Here is a 15,282-nt window from a genome sequence, read left to right as displayed (position 1 = left end):
GACACATTCCTGCTATGGACAACAGAATGCTGATCTACCCTAATAAAGGATGTGGTTCAAATGTGTACAGCAAGACTTTGCAGAGCCATTAATGTATTAGATGAAGTACAATATGGTATCTGTTCCAATTCTGCATTCAGAGTTCAAATTCTGCCAGTGTCAACTTTACCTATCATCCTTTCAGAGTTAATAAATAGTTCCTATTAGAACAATGGATTGATAGGAATGTTCAACTGAATGCCTTGTGATATTTGTTCTGGATCCCTGTTCTGACTTAAAATCCCACCATGGATTAATTAGGTGACAGACTTAATCAACTGCCTGGTTTAACCCCTTAGTATTTAAACCAGTCACACATACTGGTTGGTATTAGGAAGGGCATCCAGCTTTGAAAATCGTGCCAAATCAGATAGGAACCTGGTACAGCTCTCCAACTTACTAGTTCCAATCAAACTATCTAACTAATGTCAGCATAGAAAACAGACACTAAATGATGATATAATGTATACATACAGGGTTGGCCAAAAGTCACCTGACAGTAAATCAAAACCATTTAATCCCATGATTAATACAAAAAATTATTTTATGAGACTTCGTTAATAAATAGACAAATGTTGAAAAAAAATAAAATGATTTTGACTCATAGCTTTCAATTAGTAAACCTTCATAATTGGAATGAATAAATAAAATTGAACATTAAGTATTTATGGAATTTTGATTTACTGTCAGGTGACTCTTGGCCAACCCTATATGTGTATATATATATATTTATACACATACATATAAATACACATGCACAAACACACTGAAATGGGTAAAAGATGAGGCCAGCCGACATAAAGTTTTAAATCAGCCTTCTATAATTTCCCTTATCCTTCGATTTAGCTCACACTTGCCCAAGGTGCCACGCAGTGGGACTGAACCTGGAACTATGTGGTTAGGAAGCAAGCTTCTTACCACACAGCCACGCCAGTGCCTATTCTTACCACACAGAAATGCTTTGTCATCAATTGCATATGGTCGCTTATCTGCAAGAAATTCTATCTGAATCTCTCTTTAACTACACTAATCTCAAGTGGAGAAGACATTGGGTAATATAGTCCTAGATACACTGCACTTGGATGAAGGGATGAGATGGTCATGGTTGGAATACCTTTTTTTCAAAGGTTTGCTTCAGAGCTGACCTGAGGCTAAAAGACAAAATGTAGTTTATAGCTTCCCATGACAAGTGTTTATATGGCTATTAAACAAAGCTAGAATTTGCTATTTCAGTTAATTTTTTTTTTTCTCCTTTGAAGTTGGATGGCTTAGACAAGCAAAATTCTAGGCTACCATAGGAACTGAGAGCAATCCGACTAAAATGGCATTTGTTAAGAAGCTTAATCATCAATAACCATTATGCTAATGTCGTAAAGCATAATAGTAATTAAGCCCATGCCAGGGACATGAGTATAATAACGTAAGAATGGTTAATGAGTTGTTTCCTATTTTAGAAACACTTCAAAACGCTCCAGAAATAAAAATGAGAAACCAAATTGAAAATGAAGTGTGCTTATGTTTATGCACAACTATAAGAACATGTCCGTTATGTCTTAATAGGAAATAATAGAAAGGCCTATGAATTGACTGGATTGCCATGGCTAGAACGTTTTTGAGTTATTTCAGATTGAGTTATTAAAGACAGTAAAATTTAAAGCATATGCCTTCGTAGAAACGAGTATACAAAGGTATGTATTTCAGCATTTTCATTGTTTAATCATTTCGACCTGTTACTAAAATAGGAGACAAACCCTGCCAATGCTGTTTAAACATTATTAAAAAAAAACTTATTTTTGTTTTTTAAAAAATATATTTCAATAAATTATTTGGAAATAATTCTTAGATTTTCTATGAAATTTCTCCAAATTTCCATCGTATTTGTTGTTCAGCTCACAGTGAGACCTGATCAAACAGAACCATGATCAAATGCATTCCAATCATGACCAACCTGAGTTTTTTTTTTTTTTTCCTTCTTCTTGACATTGAACTATTTTTCTCTTTCTCTCAAGATATGGTGCGCTTTCAGAAAGATTCTGCAGCTATCACCAGCACTATTGTGGCTCCCCTCACAAAACGTAATCAGAGTCAGTAGCACTGAAAACATGATTTGGAGAAAGAAGCAAGTAATTGCGTAAAATGGTTTTAAAGAGTGAAGGGGTGGGAGAATGAATTTCACATCTCTCTTATTTATGTTAATAGTGAACATTAAAAATTATTCCAATGGGTAAAATATACCAATAAACAAGGGGCCTGGTTTAGAATATTTACAATACGAATTTTAGAAAAAAATAGATATTTGCTAGGTAAAAAGATTAATAAGTACATTGCTGGTTCATTCAACAAGGTAAGTCTTCCTTTGTTGTCATAGAGGCAGGTCTTTTAATCGCAGGTTAACACAGAGTAGACTTAAGACCAAAGGCATAGCGGCCGCAACTATTTCGGGATGTCTAGAGTTACATAATCCAATGGTCCCTCTCTTAAAATAAAAATGCGATTTGAGGGATTTGGCTGGTGCTATTTCGAACGGCTAATAATCGCTAATCGAACTACGATATTAGGCTTTGAATCTATCTGGCATGGCATAATCTTTATATGTTTTGCTTCCAATTCCGCAATTAAGTTAAAATTAAAAATATAAATCCATCGTTGTCCTTTCTTTCACGAAATACCACATCGTTTAAATACAGATAAAGAAAAATCTTTTAGAGAAATATTAACAAACGTAAACCACAAAAATTATCTATATCACGTGTCTTTTGATTAATTTCGTTTCAATTTTGAGTTGTAGTTTCTTTTTACACTGATAAGAAAAAAATATGAATAAACGCCACAACTTCACATTTCTTTCTCTTTCTAATTTGAAAGCATGTAGATTATATTTCTAGAAGTTTCAGTGCTGAATTCATTAACCTAGTAATATCACTTAAACCAGGTAATCGTATTTTAAAATTTTTTTCATCTGTTTATTTTTACTTGATCTATATTCAGCAAAGCAATAGATACAAATCAATAGTCGCCAATCGAACTACGATATTAGGCTTTGAAATAACGAAAGTATAAATGTGATGGAGCTTCTACGAAAACTAATCACACTTTTAAAAAAAACATGCAAATGATGGAATCGCGTTACACATTGGTACCCCTTTTATAATGTAAAAGGTAAGATTCTTTCGATTTATGAACACAAATTGAAAGCGGGAAGTTTTTTTCGTTTTTAGGTTCACCATCACCCGGAACTGCCGACGTAAAGAATACGCACACCACTCGTTTTCGGCGTAACCTTAAATACCCAGCGTGCGTAGTCTTTACCCTTCGCCCACACAAACTATAGCCCTTTTTGAAAAACCCCAAAAAACTATCAAGAGATGGTTAGAAATAAAACAGAAAAAAAAAATTGGGGTGAAAATTTTAAAAATCTGAAAAGCAGCTTTTACGACAAAATCGTAATCTCCGTTGTTGAAAACACAGGCATCTGAAGAAACTTCTGGAGAAAAAAATAGAGTACCTGCCAATTCGATACGTCCGCCTGTTGCCGAATAATATCAATATTTCCACTTTCAATTCGATTACAAACTGAAATGTCAATTGAGTTTTATAAACTTTAAATTTTAACAGAACGAATATTCTCAACTAGTGCGCGCAATGGTTATTAATTTAGAAGTTCATTTTTGTTAGTTCACGAGAACCACAACTACCACCGTGTGACTCAAGAGATAACGTACAAGATTTCTAGGGAAAAAATAACCATTTCTTGGAGAACAGCAACTTCATGTTTTTTTTAGAAATGAGTTCGGAGGTAAACACCCCTACCCCACTACTCTTTTTTTTTTTCTCTCAATGGTTTTCGATTTCCTGGGTTTTGTTTTATCGCCAACAGTAGCCAATGTGGTCGGTCGATTAGCTAGAAACAGTAGCTAACTGTCTTTCGCTAATGCAGTCCAAGATACCCAACAGTAAGAGGGGAGGGTCACAGCTGGGATACCTCTTAATATGGACCTGTTGATTGAAGTTTATAAGGGATAGAACACAAGTTGGAGCTTAGAAAGATGACACTCCCACAAAATATCTCCCCACGTGCTTTGATAATACATGTATTTATTTACCCCAAGAGTCAAAATGGTGAGAGACGATATATATATATATATATATATGTATGTATATAAACATTTAAGAGTGATATTTACCAAAAATGATTTGGCAATAAATCATTAAAGAAGAATTAGATCACAAGTACGTTTTAAAACTCTCATAAACACAACTCTAAAACAAACAAAAAAAAAAAACAAAGCTTAGAAACCCTCCGCGGATAATCCTCTACCATAAAACGACCATCTTCAAGAAAAAAAAAAAATATATATATATGTATGTGTGTGTGTATGTACACGCACATATGACAGTTTCATTGAAATCAGTTTTGCTGAGTTAACGTTAAGACATTTAGTCGAAAATTATCACAAGTTAATTATCCTAAGATAATTCATAACTTATTTTTAATTACCTAATACTGAACAATAATTATGTTAACATCCATAAATCGCAACGTTTATTATCAAGTAACAACAAGAGCAAAAATTCTTTTAGCTGAATTCCAAACGCGGTCTTGACGCCAACATATTTATCTAAAGTAAATAAGAAACTTATTGCGTTCTGGAATTACACTTGGTGGAAAAGACAAAATGAAAAATATGATGAAAGGCGACGGTCTGTGTATGAATGGAAGGCTTTTTCTTTCGTCATTACCCCCAAGTTCGGCATTACTGAATATTGTCGCATTCAAAAGCGGAACCGTGAAAGCAGCAACGAAAAAGAAGCTTGATTTAAACACAAACATCATATATCATCATTCGTTTGCACAATGAAACATGTGAATATATATGTGAACTGTCAAATATTTTAATATACTCTCTAGTGTACATGTCCATGCAGGTACATGAGACTGCGATTTTTCAGAGTATACACCACTCAATATCTATTTACACATTATATAAAAAAATATATATATATTTGCGCGTGAGTGTATACGTGAGTTTGAAGTATAGAGATCCACGTTGAAAAATATCAATATGATGGTGACATTATTATTCTAGAAATCGAAAATGTAGCTTTCATACAAAATAAAAGAAAAAAAAAATTCAAACCAAACAACAAATTTAAATTCAAAGCAATAAAAACGGCATATTTCCTTTATATTTTTTGTATCCAGAAATCAAGCATTTATTAACCCAATCTAGTAGTAATCGAATATATAAATATTTTAAAAGAATGAAAGAAAATTGATCGCATAATTTCAACTAGAAAAAAAATAATAATCTAACGAACTCGAAATAAATATTCGAAAATTAAATTATATATTTATATTTATGTGTACGTGACTAAGAAATCTGTCAATAGAGATAGTAAATTCTAGATATAAATATATTCTGCTTGCAATTTCTTTCATGTTTTCTGCTTTGGTTTGGGAAAAATTCTTTACGCTATATTTTCTTCCTCTGTTCTCTTGTCAAATAAACACATGAAATATACTCACCTTCAATTAAAAAATGATAATATATAAATATAGGCAAGAAGAAAATGGTTGAGATGAGGAATTAGTCCAACACTCGACGTGCGTCTTCTGTTAAGTGAAACTGAGTGAAAATGACTAAAATCACCAATCTCTTTCATTCAAAAGAAAGTGCGAGTAGTCTGCCCTTAAGAGAAACCAGTGTCTATTTATTCGTGTTGCGATGCTAGAGGGCGCCACACAGCAAAATACTGATTTACGTATGTAAGAGAGGGATAGGGAGAGAGACACTACGTGCGTGTTTGTGTAGGTTACCTGTTTGGTTGAGCAAGGTGTTTATATTGGAAAGGGAAGTAAACCTACATTTGTTGCACACACACACACATATTTCTTTACTCTTTTACTTGTTTCAGTCATGTGACTGCGGCCATGCTGGAGCACCGCCTTTAGTCGAGAAATCGACCACAGGACTTATTCTATCGGTCTCTTTTTGCCGAACCGCTAAGTTACGGGGACGTAAACACACCAGCATCGGTTGTCAAGTGATTGTGTGTGTAGGGGGGAACACAGTCACACAAACACACACACACACACATACATATATATATATATATATATATATATATATATATACATATATACGACGGGCTTCTTTCAGTTTCCGTCTACCAAATCCACTCACAAGGCTTTGGTCGGCCCGAGGCTATAGTAGAAGGCACACACACACACACACATATATATATATATATATATATATGCACATATAGAGAGAAGGAAGAGAGAGAGAGAGATTATGTTATTCGTTCTTGGAAAGGACTAATCAGAAAATGCTTTTTGGTACTGCCTCTCTTGACACTAGCACCTAACGACAGTCACTATGGAACTGCCAATCATTGCAGCTGCGACGCCATAACTCGATGTTACAGCTTACCTCGAATTTTACTGCACAAACTTACAGTCGCAAGCCGATTTACAACTTAAACTAGAAGCTAACCCATGCTGCTTTCTGGAGCTGCTATACTTTTAAAATGAGATACAACTTATACCAATAATATTTATTTATTTTATCAATTCGTTTTGCAAGATCCCTGATGTGAAATCGTGTGTTGAAACAGATATTTCGGAATGGTCATTTTATTTTCTTTTAACATATATATAGATTTTGCCATATATTTTTTCTTCACTCGTTTATTACTGTTCTTATTTATTTAATGTCCATTATCCACAGCGTCAACATCAGCAGAAGCAGCAACTCCAATAGCAGCATTCAAAAATACATCCGGTGTTCCAGAAACACCTTCAAGCAGCACCTCTCCAACCACAAATCCTCGTTTAGGATCACGGAGTGACGTCATGCCACATCTTTGCTAGCCACGTATGGCGCCTGGGCAAATCAATGCACTGGCCTTATAGTATTTATGTATTTATTGACAGCAAGCCTTAGCATACATAGATTAAAACTGAGTACCTTGACCTGCAGGGCCCCAGAGCAACTACTCAATATGTTTATGCCTTAAGACAGCGCTGGCCGGATCTGTTCAGTTTGGCACACAGATTTTTTAAATTAATTTCTTGTTTAACTAAACAGTTTGAAACTTCATATACTGGTGGAATTTCTCATTCAGAACACGGTTTACTTTAAACGTTTTTGATAAAATTTCGTATTTTAGAAGTTATTTCGTGTTAAAGTTGTCGCATTTGGGTAATTTTAGCCAATCAACGACGTGTATTCTGACATAGCAAAACAATTTGATGTCAGTCCCAGAACAGCTGTCAGGTATCTCCACAAACTTGGCTACTATGGCAGAACAGCAAGAAGGAAGCCACTTCTTCGACCAGCCAACATCAAGCGGAGAAAAGATTGGGCCAGTGAGATGGTGGAGAGGCCACAAGCATTTTGGGACACTGTCATATTCTCTGATGAGTCCAGATTTGCTGTATTTTCTGACAGTGGTCGAGTGTGAGTTTGGAGAATCTGTGATCAATAATTTGATGCGAAGAGATTGCAGTCAACAATGTAACACGGTGGGTGTTCTGTGATGGTATGTGGAGCAATTGTCGATCAGAGCTGGTGGAGTGTGAGGGAAACAAAAGACTCAGATAAATATGTGTCCATATTGCAGAAAGGACTCTTTCCAAATTTCTCCAGTTGTGAAATGATTAAAGAGGACCCTTTATTTATGGAAGACGGGGCTCCTTGCCACACAGTTTAAAAGACCTAAGATTGGTTGGAAGAGAAAGACATGGCCAAGCCAGTAACCACATATGAATTCTGTTGAACATCTCTGGGACATAATGGACAGGGTACTTCGTAAAAAGAACAAGAAAGCATCTTCAAAGCCAGATCTTTGAGATTACTGCATGAAACTTGGCAAGAAATTCCGCAAGAGAATATTCGTCATCTGATCAGGAGAATGCCTAATAGGGTGCTTGCATTGAAAAAGTGGAAAGGGCATGTCTACTAAATATTGGATATTCACATTATAATAATTAACAAATAATTTCAGATTTAAATAAATTCTAACGATTATCTATTTCTGTCATATCTGTGTATATATAACAATAACAGCAACAACCATGGCCACTCCTCAACGCTAACACAACTGATGAACTCTACAATCAATAGCCTTTCATAGTTCGGCTATCCACTTCCTCGTTTTCTCGGAATACCACGTGATCCATCATCATCGTTGTCATCTTGTTCTACTGCTACCACCCTTATCACAACTAAACAATAGCATCGGAAGTCATTCTTCAATACAAGAACAATTGATAACCTAATAAGCTTCACAATCAAGAGCCGTTGTCATGTTGCAAGCCTCTGTTTGTTGCATCAAGCGAGAGAATGTTCAGCAAACTTTGCTGTTTGAAGACCTGACTCCGTCCCACAATAGCGCAACACCGTCTGACACAGTGCTGTAATGCATGAACATTAAAAGCTTGTACATTGGAAACACTTTGGACATCCTCTTGGAAAACTTCATCGCCAAAACGAGCGAGTATAGAAAAATTTTTGGAATGATCTTGAAGCATTACTCTTCCATGTACAATAATAAAAAAAGAAAAATTATTATACCTATATTTGTTTTGATATTAAGACAGAAAAATAATCGGCCTTGTTTGTAAAAAACTATCGGATCTGAGTTTGTACCTACTAAGCAAATTTCGTTTCCGGGCCACAGCAGATAGTGGAATGAGAAAAACTGGAATTCTGAAGAAGAAAAGAATCAGATTTGTTTGACCTAACTGTTGTTCGAAGCACCGGAATACGACAGTAAGAGGATCTAAGATTCCCCACCAAAAAGTATCTTCAGAATGTGAGGTACTTAATCCGAAATTCTGCCTATAATAGACAGACAGAAAGACAGACAGATAGATAGATAAAATATAGGTAGATAGATAATGAAACAGAGTTGAAGTGAAATATTTTTCTCTATTTATTTTTTTAAAATCAAAGCATGACGAAATCAAATTATCACGACAGCTGTTTTCAAAAATCTATTTTGTTGAAGTCATTGATCGTGATTATGAAAAAAAAAATTAGTTGCTAGAAAATTCCTTTCTATTATAGGCACAGGGGCTATAGTAGAAAGGATGGGAGAGGAGAATAGTCGATCACATAGACGGTACTTATTGTATCAACCCCAAAAGGATGACAGACAAAGTTGACCTTGGCAGAATTTGAACTCAGAACGTAAAGACGGACGAAATGCCGTTAAGCATTTTACCTAGCGTGCTAACGATTCTGCCAACTCTCCACCTTAAATGATTTCAATTTTTGTAGCCCGTGGCCAACAAGTTCGAGGGTGTGGGTAAATCGATTACATCGGCTCCAGTTCAACTGGTACTTTATTTTAGCGACACTGGCGAAATTTGAACTCGGAACATGAAGACGGACGAAATTCCACGAAGCGTCTCGCCGGGCGTGCAAACGATTCTGCCAGTTCGCTAGAAAGACAAAAATACTGTGTACCAACAAAAATATGAGATATTAGTAAATTCTACGAAGTTGAATAAAAAACACGTTACTACGAAATCGCAAATTTCAGAAATTTTGATGAAGATGAGTCGGATGGTTGTAAACGTGTGTAACTTGATTTCAGGAGTAAATTACACGTATTATATTCAGGGTCGTTTTAAGCCAATTAGATTTGTTCAAATTGGGTCCCGTGCTAAGAGAGGGACCCACACTAAGAGAGGGCCTAGTGCACATGCGGAAACGGAGGACGCTATGATGAATTTTTAGTATGTCAAGTCCTGAGCGCTTTTTGGCTGGGATTGACAATTCTCTAATTGGACAGAACCGTTTCCAGCGCCAGCACTGATTATATTACATATAATACATCACACTGCATTCTTGAAATGAAATTACAAGAATAATTACATATAACTTTGTCTTCTATCTTCTGAATAAAATTTGACTCTCTTTGGCATGCTGGCATACAAAATACTTTGTTTCTCAAAAGGCAAGAATACTTTTGAGAGAAACACAGGGCTTTCAGCTTTTGGAAACGTTTTTATTGGAAATTTACACATATATATATAATCCAAATGATAAGAAGACAAAGGAAATTCTTTAACACATCTTTAATGATTTGTTGCAATTGTTTCTGTACCAACTCTATTTGTAACACTAGTTTACGCAAAAATTCACGTTGTTCCAGTCCACTCAGATAGCAAAAATGAGTAATCCTGTGATCGACTGGTTTCCCATCCAGGTGAGGAATATATACGCCATGGAAACCAGACCTATGAGTCTATATGACTTGGGAAGGAACTCTACTACTACTATTATAATTAAGAGGAAAGTGACAAGCTGGCAGAATTCTTAGCTGAAGTCTTTCCAGCTCTTTATGCTCTGAATTAAGATTCTGCCAAAGTCAAACTTGCCTTTCATCCTTTCAGGTTCTTGTTTAATAAAGTACCAGTCAAGTACTGAGGTCCTCTACTCCAAAAATTGCTGAGCTAGAGCCAAACTTTGAAACAATTATTGCATGGGATTGATTAGCAGAATCATTAGGGCATCAGAAAAAATGCCACGTGATATTTGTGCTGGCTCTTTACATTCTGAGTTTAAATTCCAAAGTCAAGGTTACTTTCCATCTTTTTGGGACCTATAAACAACTATACAAGATATGCCCTAGTGTAGTGGTACACAACCTTTTTTAGTAGCTCAGAAATCCCTTTCACCATCATACAAATGCCTTCTCCCTATATTCTAAAAAAAAAGAAAAAATATTCAGCTGTAGTTTATTATATATTTCTTACATTATTCCACCAAATGTGTATCTCTTTTTTAAATATAAGCATGGATTAGTATCTTCTATGTTAAACTTTGAGGACTTATATAAAGAAATTTAACAGGTGTGGTAAGAAGTTTGCTTCTCAATCACATGATTCTGGGCCCAGTCCCACTCCATGGCACCTTGAGTATGTGTATTCTACTATAGCCTTGAGCCAACCAAAACCTTGTGAGCGGATTTGGTAGAAAGAAGCCCATCATATATATATATATGTATGTATGTATATATATCTATGAGAGTGTGTGTCTGTTTACATTCCTGTAACTTAACAGTTCGGCAAAAGTTCCTTTGGATCAGGAGTCCCTAGCCACCAAGCTGTGGATCATTTGGTACACAGAATAAATTTTCAAATTTATTTCTATTTCGTTGACTATTGCCAAGTGCAGGGTGTTTTTGCATTACATATGTTTTATATATGAAATAATTAACATATATTGTACACTTTTTTGTTACCTCCAAGTCTGTGGAAAAATTTTCTTGCATAAAACTGGTTCATGGTGCAAACACAGAAAGAGACTGCTGTCTTTGATGACTTTTTTCTAATAAGGCTCCTTTTGATTTATACTAGTTAATCTATACCTTCTTTTCACTGCTAAAGAAAATGTTCAAATTATAAAAAAGCGATCAATGGCAATAGCTTTTATATATGTATTTCTAGAATTATTATCATAATTAAGAGGAATGTGACAATCTGGCAGAATCATTAGCATATTTTAAAAACAACTTGAAAGAATTATCTCCCTTCCTTACTATGGCATCACACTTTATTTTATTTCATACTGTAATTTGTGAGTAACAGCCTCACTGCAATAATGTTCCGTTGATATTTGTAATGATTGTGCTTTTGAGTTGTGGAGGACAATGCAAGTGGCATTGTCACATGAAAGGATGATGATTTTGAGATCTCTGTACATGGAACCGATGAAGATTTGGTTTGAGATGTCAAAGTTGTATGTGGAAGGTTAGAGATGGTATCATACGAATAGGAGTGGGCATTGTTGTAGGGGACAAAAACCAGACCCTACCAGACTTGACAGAATGTTGGGGGTGAGAGAAGTAGCTTGCTTACCAACCACATGGTTCCAGGTTCAGTCCCACTGCATGGCACCTTGGGCAAATGTCTTCTATTATAGCCTTGGATCGACCAAAGCCTTGCTAGTGGATTTGGTAGACGGAAACTGAAAGAAGCCTGTCTTATATATATATGTGTGTGTGTGTGTGTATGTTTGTGTGTCTGTGTTTGTCCCCCCACCATTGCTTGACAACTGGTGCTGGTGTGTTTATGTTCCTGTAAGTTAGCAATTCAGCAAAGTCACCAATAGAATAAGTACTAGGCTTACAAAGAATAAGTCCTAGGGTTGATTTGTTTGACTAAAGGTGGTGCTCCAGCATGGCCGCAGTCAAATAACTGAAACAAAAGACAAAAAAGATTGGTGTAATCTGATTAGAAGTCACCAGTCCAAGAGACAGGTGTTGCACATAGGTGGGTTGTTTTACCAAATTTGCATGTCAGACAACAGTTGAATGCTTTGCTCACATCAAGAGCAAACACAGTTTTCATTAAATTTCTTGAGGGCAAGAGCCCACTGGTAGCAGAGAAAGGAGAATAAGACCCTAGTAGATCTGGTTTTATGAAAGCTGTATATGTGGTTACTAAGGAGAAAGGGAGATTTAACATGATGTGCAAGGGTTGTCACTTTTGAGATGTTAGAATTGTGATGAAATAACAGCTGGCAACATCAAAAGGGGTTGTTCTTTTTCAACAAAGGACATACTATAAAAGATTTCCAAATATAAGGAGATATATATCTATGATTGTGTGTGAGATATATATATATATATATATATATATATATATATATATATATATATATATATATATATATATAGAGAGAGAGAGAGAGAGAGAGAGAGAGAGAGAAAGAGGGAGAGAGAGAAAGAGGGAGAGAGAGAGAGAGAGGTTAGCTCTGGGATGCATTGTATGAAAATAATGAAAGGGTCATTTTGAGGAGTGGTGGCCTTGTTGGTTTGAAGTAAATGTGTAAGCATGGTGGTGAATTTGTTGGAGTGGGAAAGGACAATTTTGGAGATTCAGTTAGTGAGTGTGTGTGTGTGCAATGTAGAGATGGATACAAAGTAGACAGCAAACATGAAGGCAAAGAAGATTCTGCAAAGTTGGTAGAGATCCTTTTGACAAGAGACCAAAAGGGTCGCCTGGAGTTAGAGATGCAGGAGAATTTGTAGGCTGTCTGATGCAGAGGCATCCCTTGCAATTTCAAAGCTGGCTTTGAAAGAAATGTTGTGTAACACCTAAACTTATCAGCATTAAGAAGCCTCAAGGGTGCTGAAAAGTTACTGGCTTTGGGTAACAGAAAATACAGTTGGACCAGTTATGATTTTATTCAACATACTCCCCTCTCATGTTGACACCCTTATTGCTGCAGTCCTTCAGCTTTACTAAGCCCTGTGAAAGAACTCACAAGGTTGGACCTCCAACCATGCCTTTCACGATACCCTTAAAACCAGAAGCTTTTCAGTACCCCTTCGTATACTTTTAAACATTGCCCCACTTTATAAAATACAGCATCTTTTTTCCATCTCGTAGAATGGATGGTTCTAAAAATTAGGGAACATTTATCTGAATACACTACACCATATGCCCATGAGCATATGGTGTAGTGGTTAAGAGCACGGGCTACTAACCCCCAGATTCCAAGTTCGATTCCAGGCAGTGACCTGAATGATAATAATAATGATGATGATGATGATTATAACATCGTAAAATACCTTAGGAATGAGAACCCAGGTAAGAAATTTCCCCTAGACACCTGATGAAGGCTGATGGGTATATCAGCCGAAACATCATGTTTAACAATAAACAAGATGAGGACAAATATCTGTCAGATGTAAATAATGTATTTATATGAATGTAGAATATTTGAGAAAATGGATAAAATAACACACTTAAGACATAACTCTGCTGCAAATATTGTGTTGAACCAATTTATAACCAAACTTCTGTTGGCATACACTGTCCTTGCTTCAAATATTTAAGAAAAAAATACTGATGAATTCAACTTTTTTTTACGGTGATGTTTGGAGCATAAATGAACATGGAATTTCAAAGGAAGGTTGTTATTTTTTTTAATTTTTAAAATTTAGATAATTTTAAAATGGGACATTTGTAACCGAGAATCTTGTGCTGTCTCAAGCAGGTTGGTAGTGAAAGGGTTAAACTGATCCTGGAATAATTGAGTTAATGTGAGACACATTGCTGTTTGACTCAATTTCACTAACAGTACCTGATATATCAAGGTTTGTGTAATTAGAAGGCAGATAGGCGAATGAAAAGCATATGCGACAATTAGCTTGAGAAGTTGGTAGTTTGTCTCTTATGGTGGCCAAGTGACAATTCTCAGTTAGCCAAGACTACTTACTAGCAGTAAATAGGCACCATAAAGCCATGCCAATGCTGTAAAAGAGATGACCATTTTATTGATATGTAGTACTGAGTTCAATTCTATCTGTTATAGACTGGCATATTAATTAAGAAGTGGTGAGTGGGTGTCTCATTCATTTTAATGTCTAGGAAATAGAGACACTCCTGCCCAGTAGACATCAAAGATCTATGAAAAGAGTTTCAATACACATGCATTCTCAAATGTTCACTCCTCATTTTTTCATAAAATTAATTTCATGTTTAACGAAGACACAAGTTAGAAAGAATCTAACTCGTGTTGGTTTGTAATACATTATATTGCCAGGGCACACGTTTCTAACTGGAGGGAATCCCCGCTTTCAATTCCATCTAGATCAGCGTTTCTCAACCAGGGTTCAGCAAAAGTTTCCTAGAGGTTCCTTAGAAAGATTGAGTAAGCTAATGCTAATTTCACAATCGTAATATTACTATACATACACAACATATTGTTATATTGTAATATAGACAGCCAATCTAATCAATTGCCACCAATAACATATAACAACTATCTATCTATCTATATATATGTGTGTGTGCATATAAATATATATATTTACCACATGAACTATTTATTTATTTATGTGTTTCAGCCAAGTGGCTGCGGTCATGCTGGTGCACCACCGTGTGAAAGAAATATGAGAAAGATATGGTATATAATTTTTTTTGTGCAGGGGTTTCTTGAAACATGTAATTTATTTGAAGGGTTATGCAAGGGTAAAAAGGTTGAGAAACACTGGTCTAGACAGATGGTACTGGATAGTTGGTTTTTGTTTTGAGAATTTACTTGCCTTACTCATGGGTTAGCAAGAGTTCCTTTTAGGCATCTAAATAGAATCTAACTAAAAATGCAGAGACCTGGAGTAAATACTATAAGGCATCCAGTCTGACATCTTTATAGTTCTATCAATTCAAGGTCCTGGTTTGGAGTTTTTTTTTCATCAACACCAAAAGGATAAAAC

At 35.6% G+C, this 15,282-nt stretch overlaps 1 protein-coding gene across 1 annotated transcript in view; it reads right to left on the bottom strand.

The window, feature by feature from the left end:
• LOC106883014 (protein lifeguard 1) overlaps positions 1 to 5,795 on the bottom strand; it is a 38,356-nt gene extending 32,561 nt beyond the window's left edge. The window contains exon 1 of the mRNA XM_014933877.3: positions 5,567 to 5,795. The gene's annotated coding sequence lies outside the window, so the exon portion shown is untranslated. The remainder of the gene's footprint in view (positions 1 to 5,566) is intronic.
• Positions 5,796 to 15,282: the final 9,487 nt, after the last annotated feature.

The sequence above is a fragment of the Octopus bimaculoides genome, chromosome 6, assembly GCF_046866305.1.
Source record: "Octopus bimaculoides isolate indiv1 chromosome 6, ASM4686630v1, whole genome shotgun sequence".
Lineage (NCBI taxonomy): Eukaryota > Metazoa > Mollusca > Cephalopoda > Octopoda > Octopodidae > Octopus > Octopus bimaculoides.
Note: the sequence above shows the minus strand (reverse complement) of the source record. Positions and strands in the feature narration are given on the sequence as shown.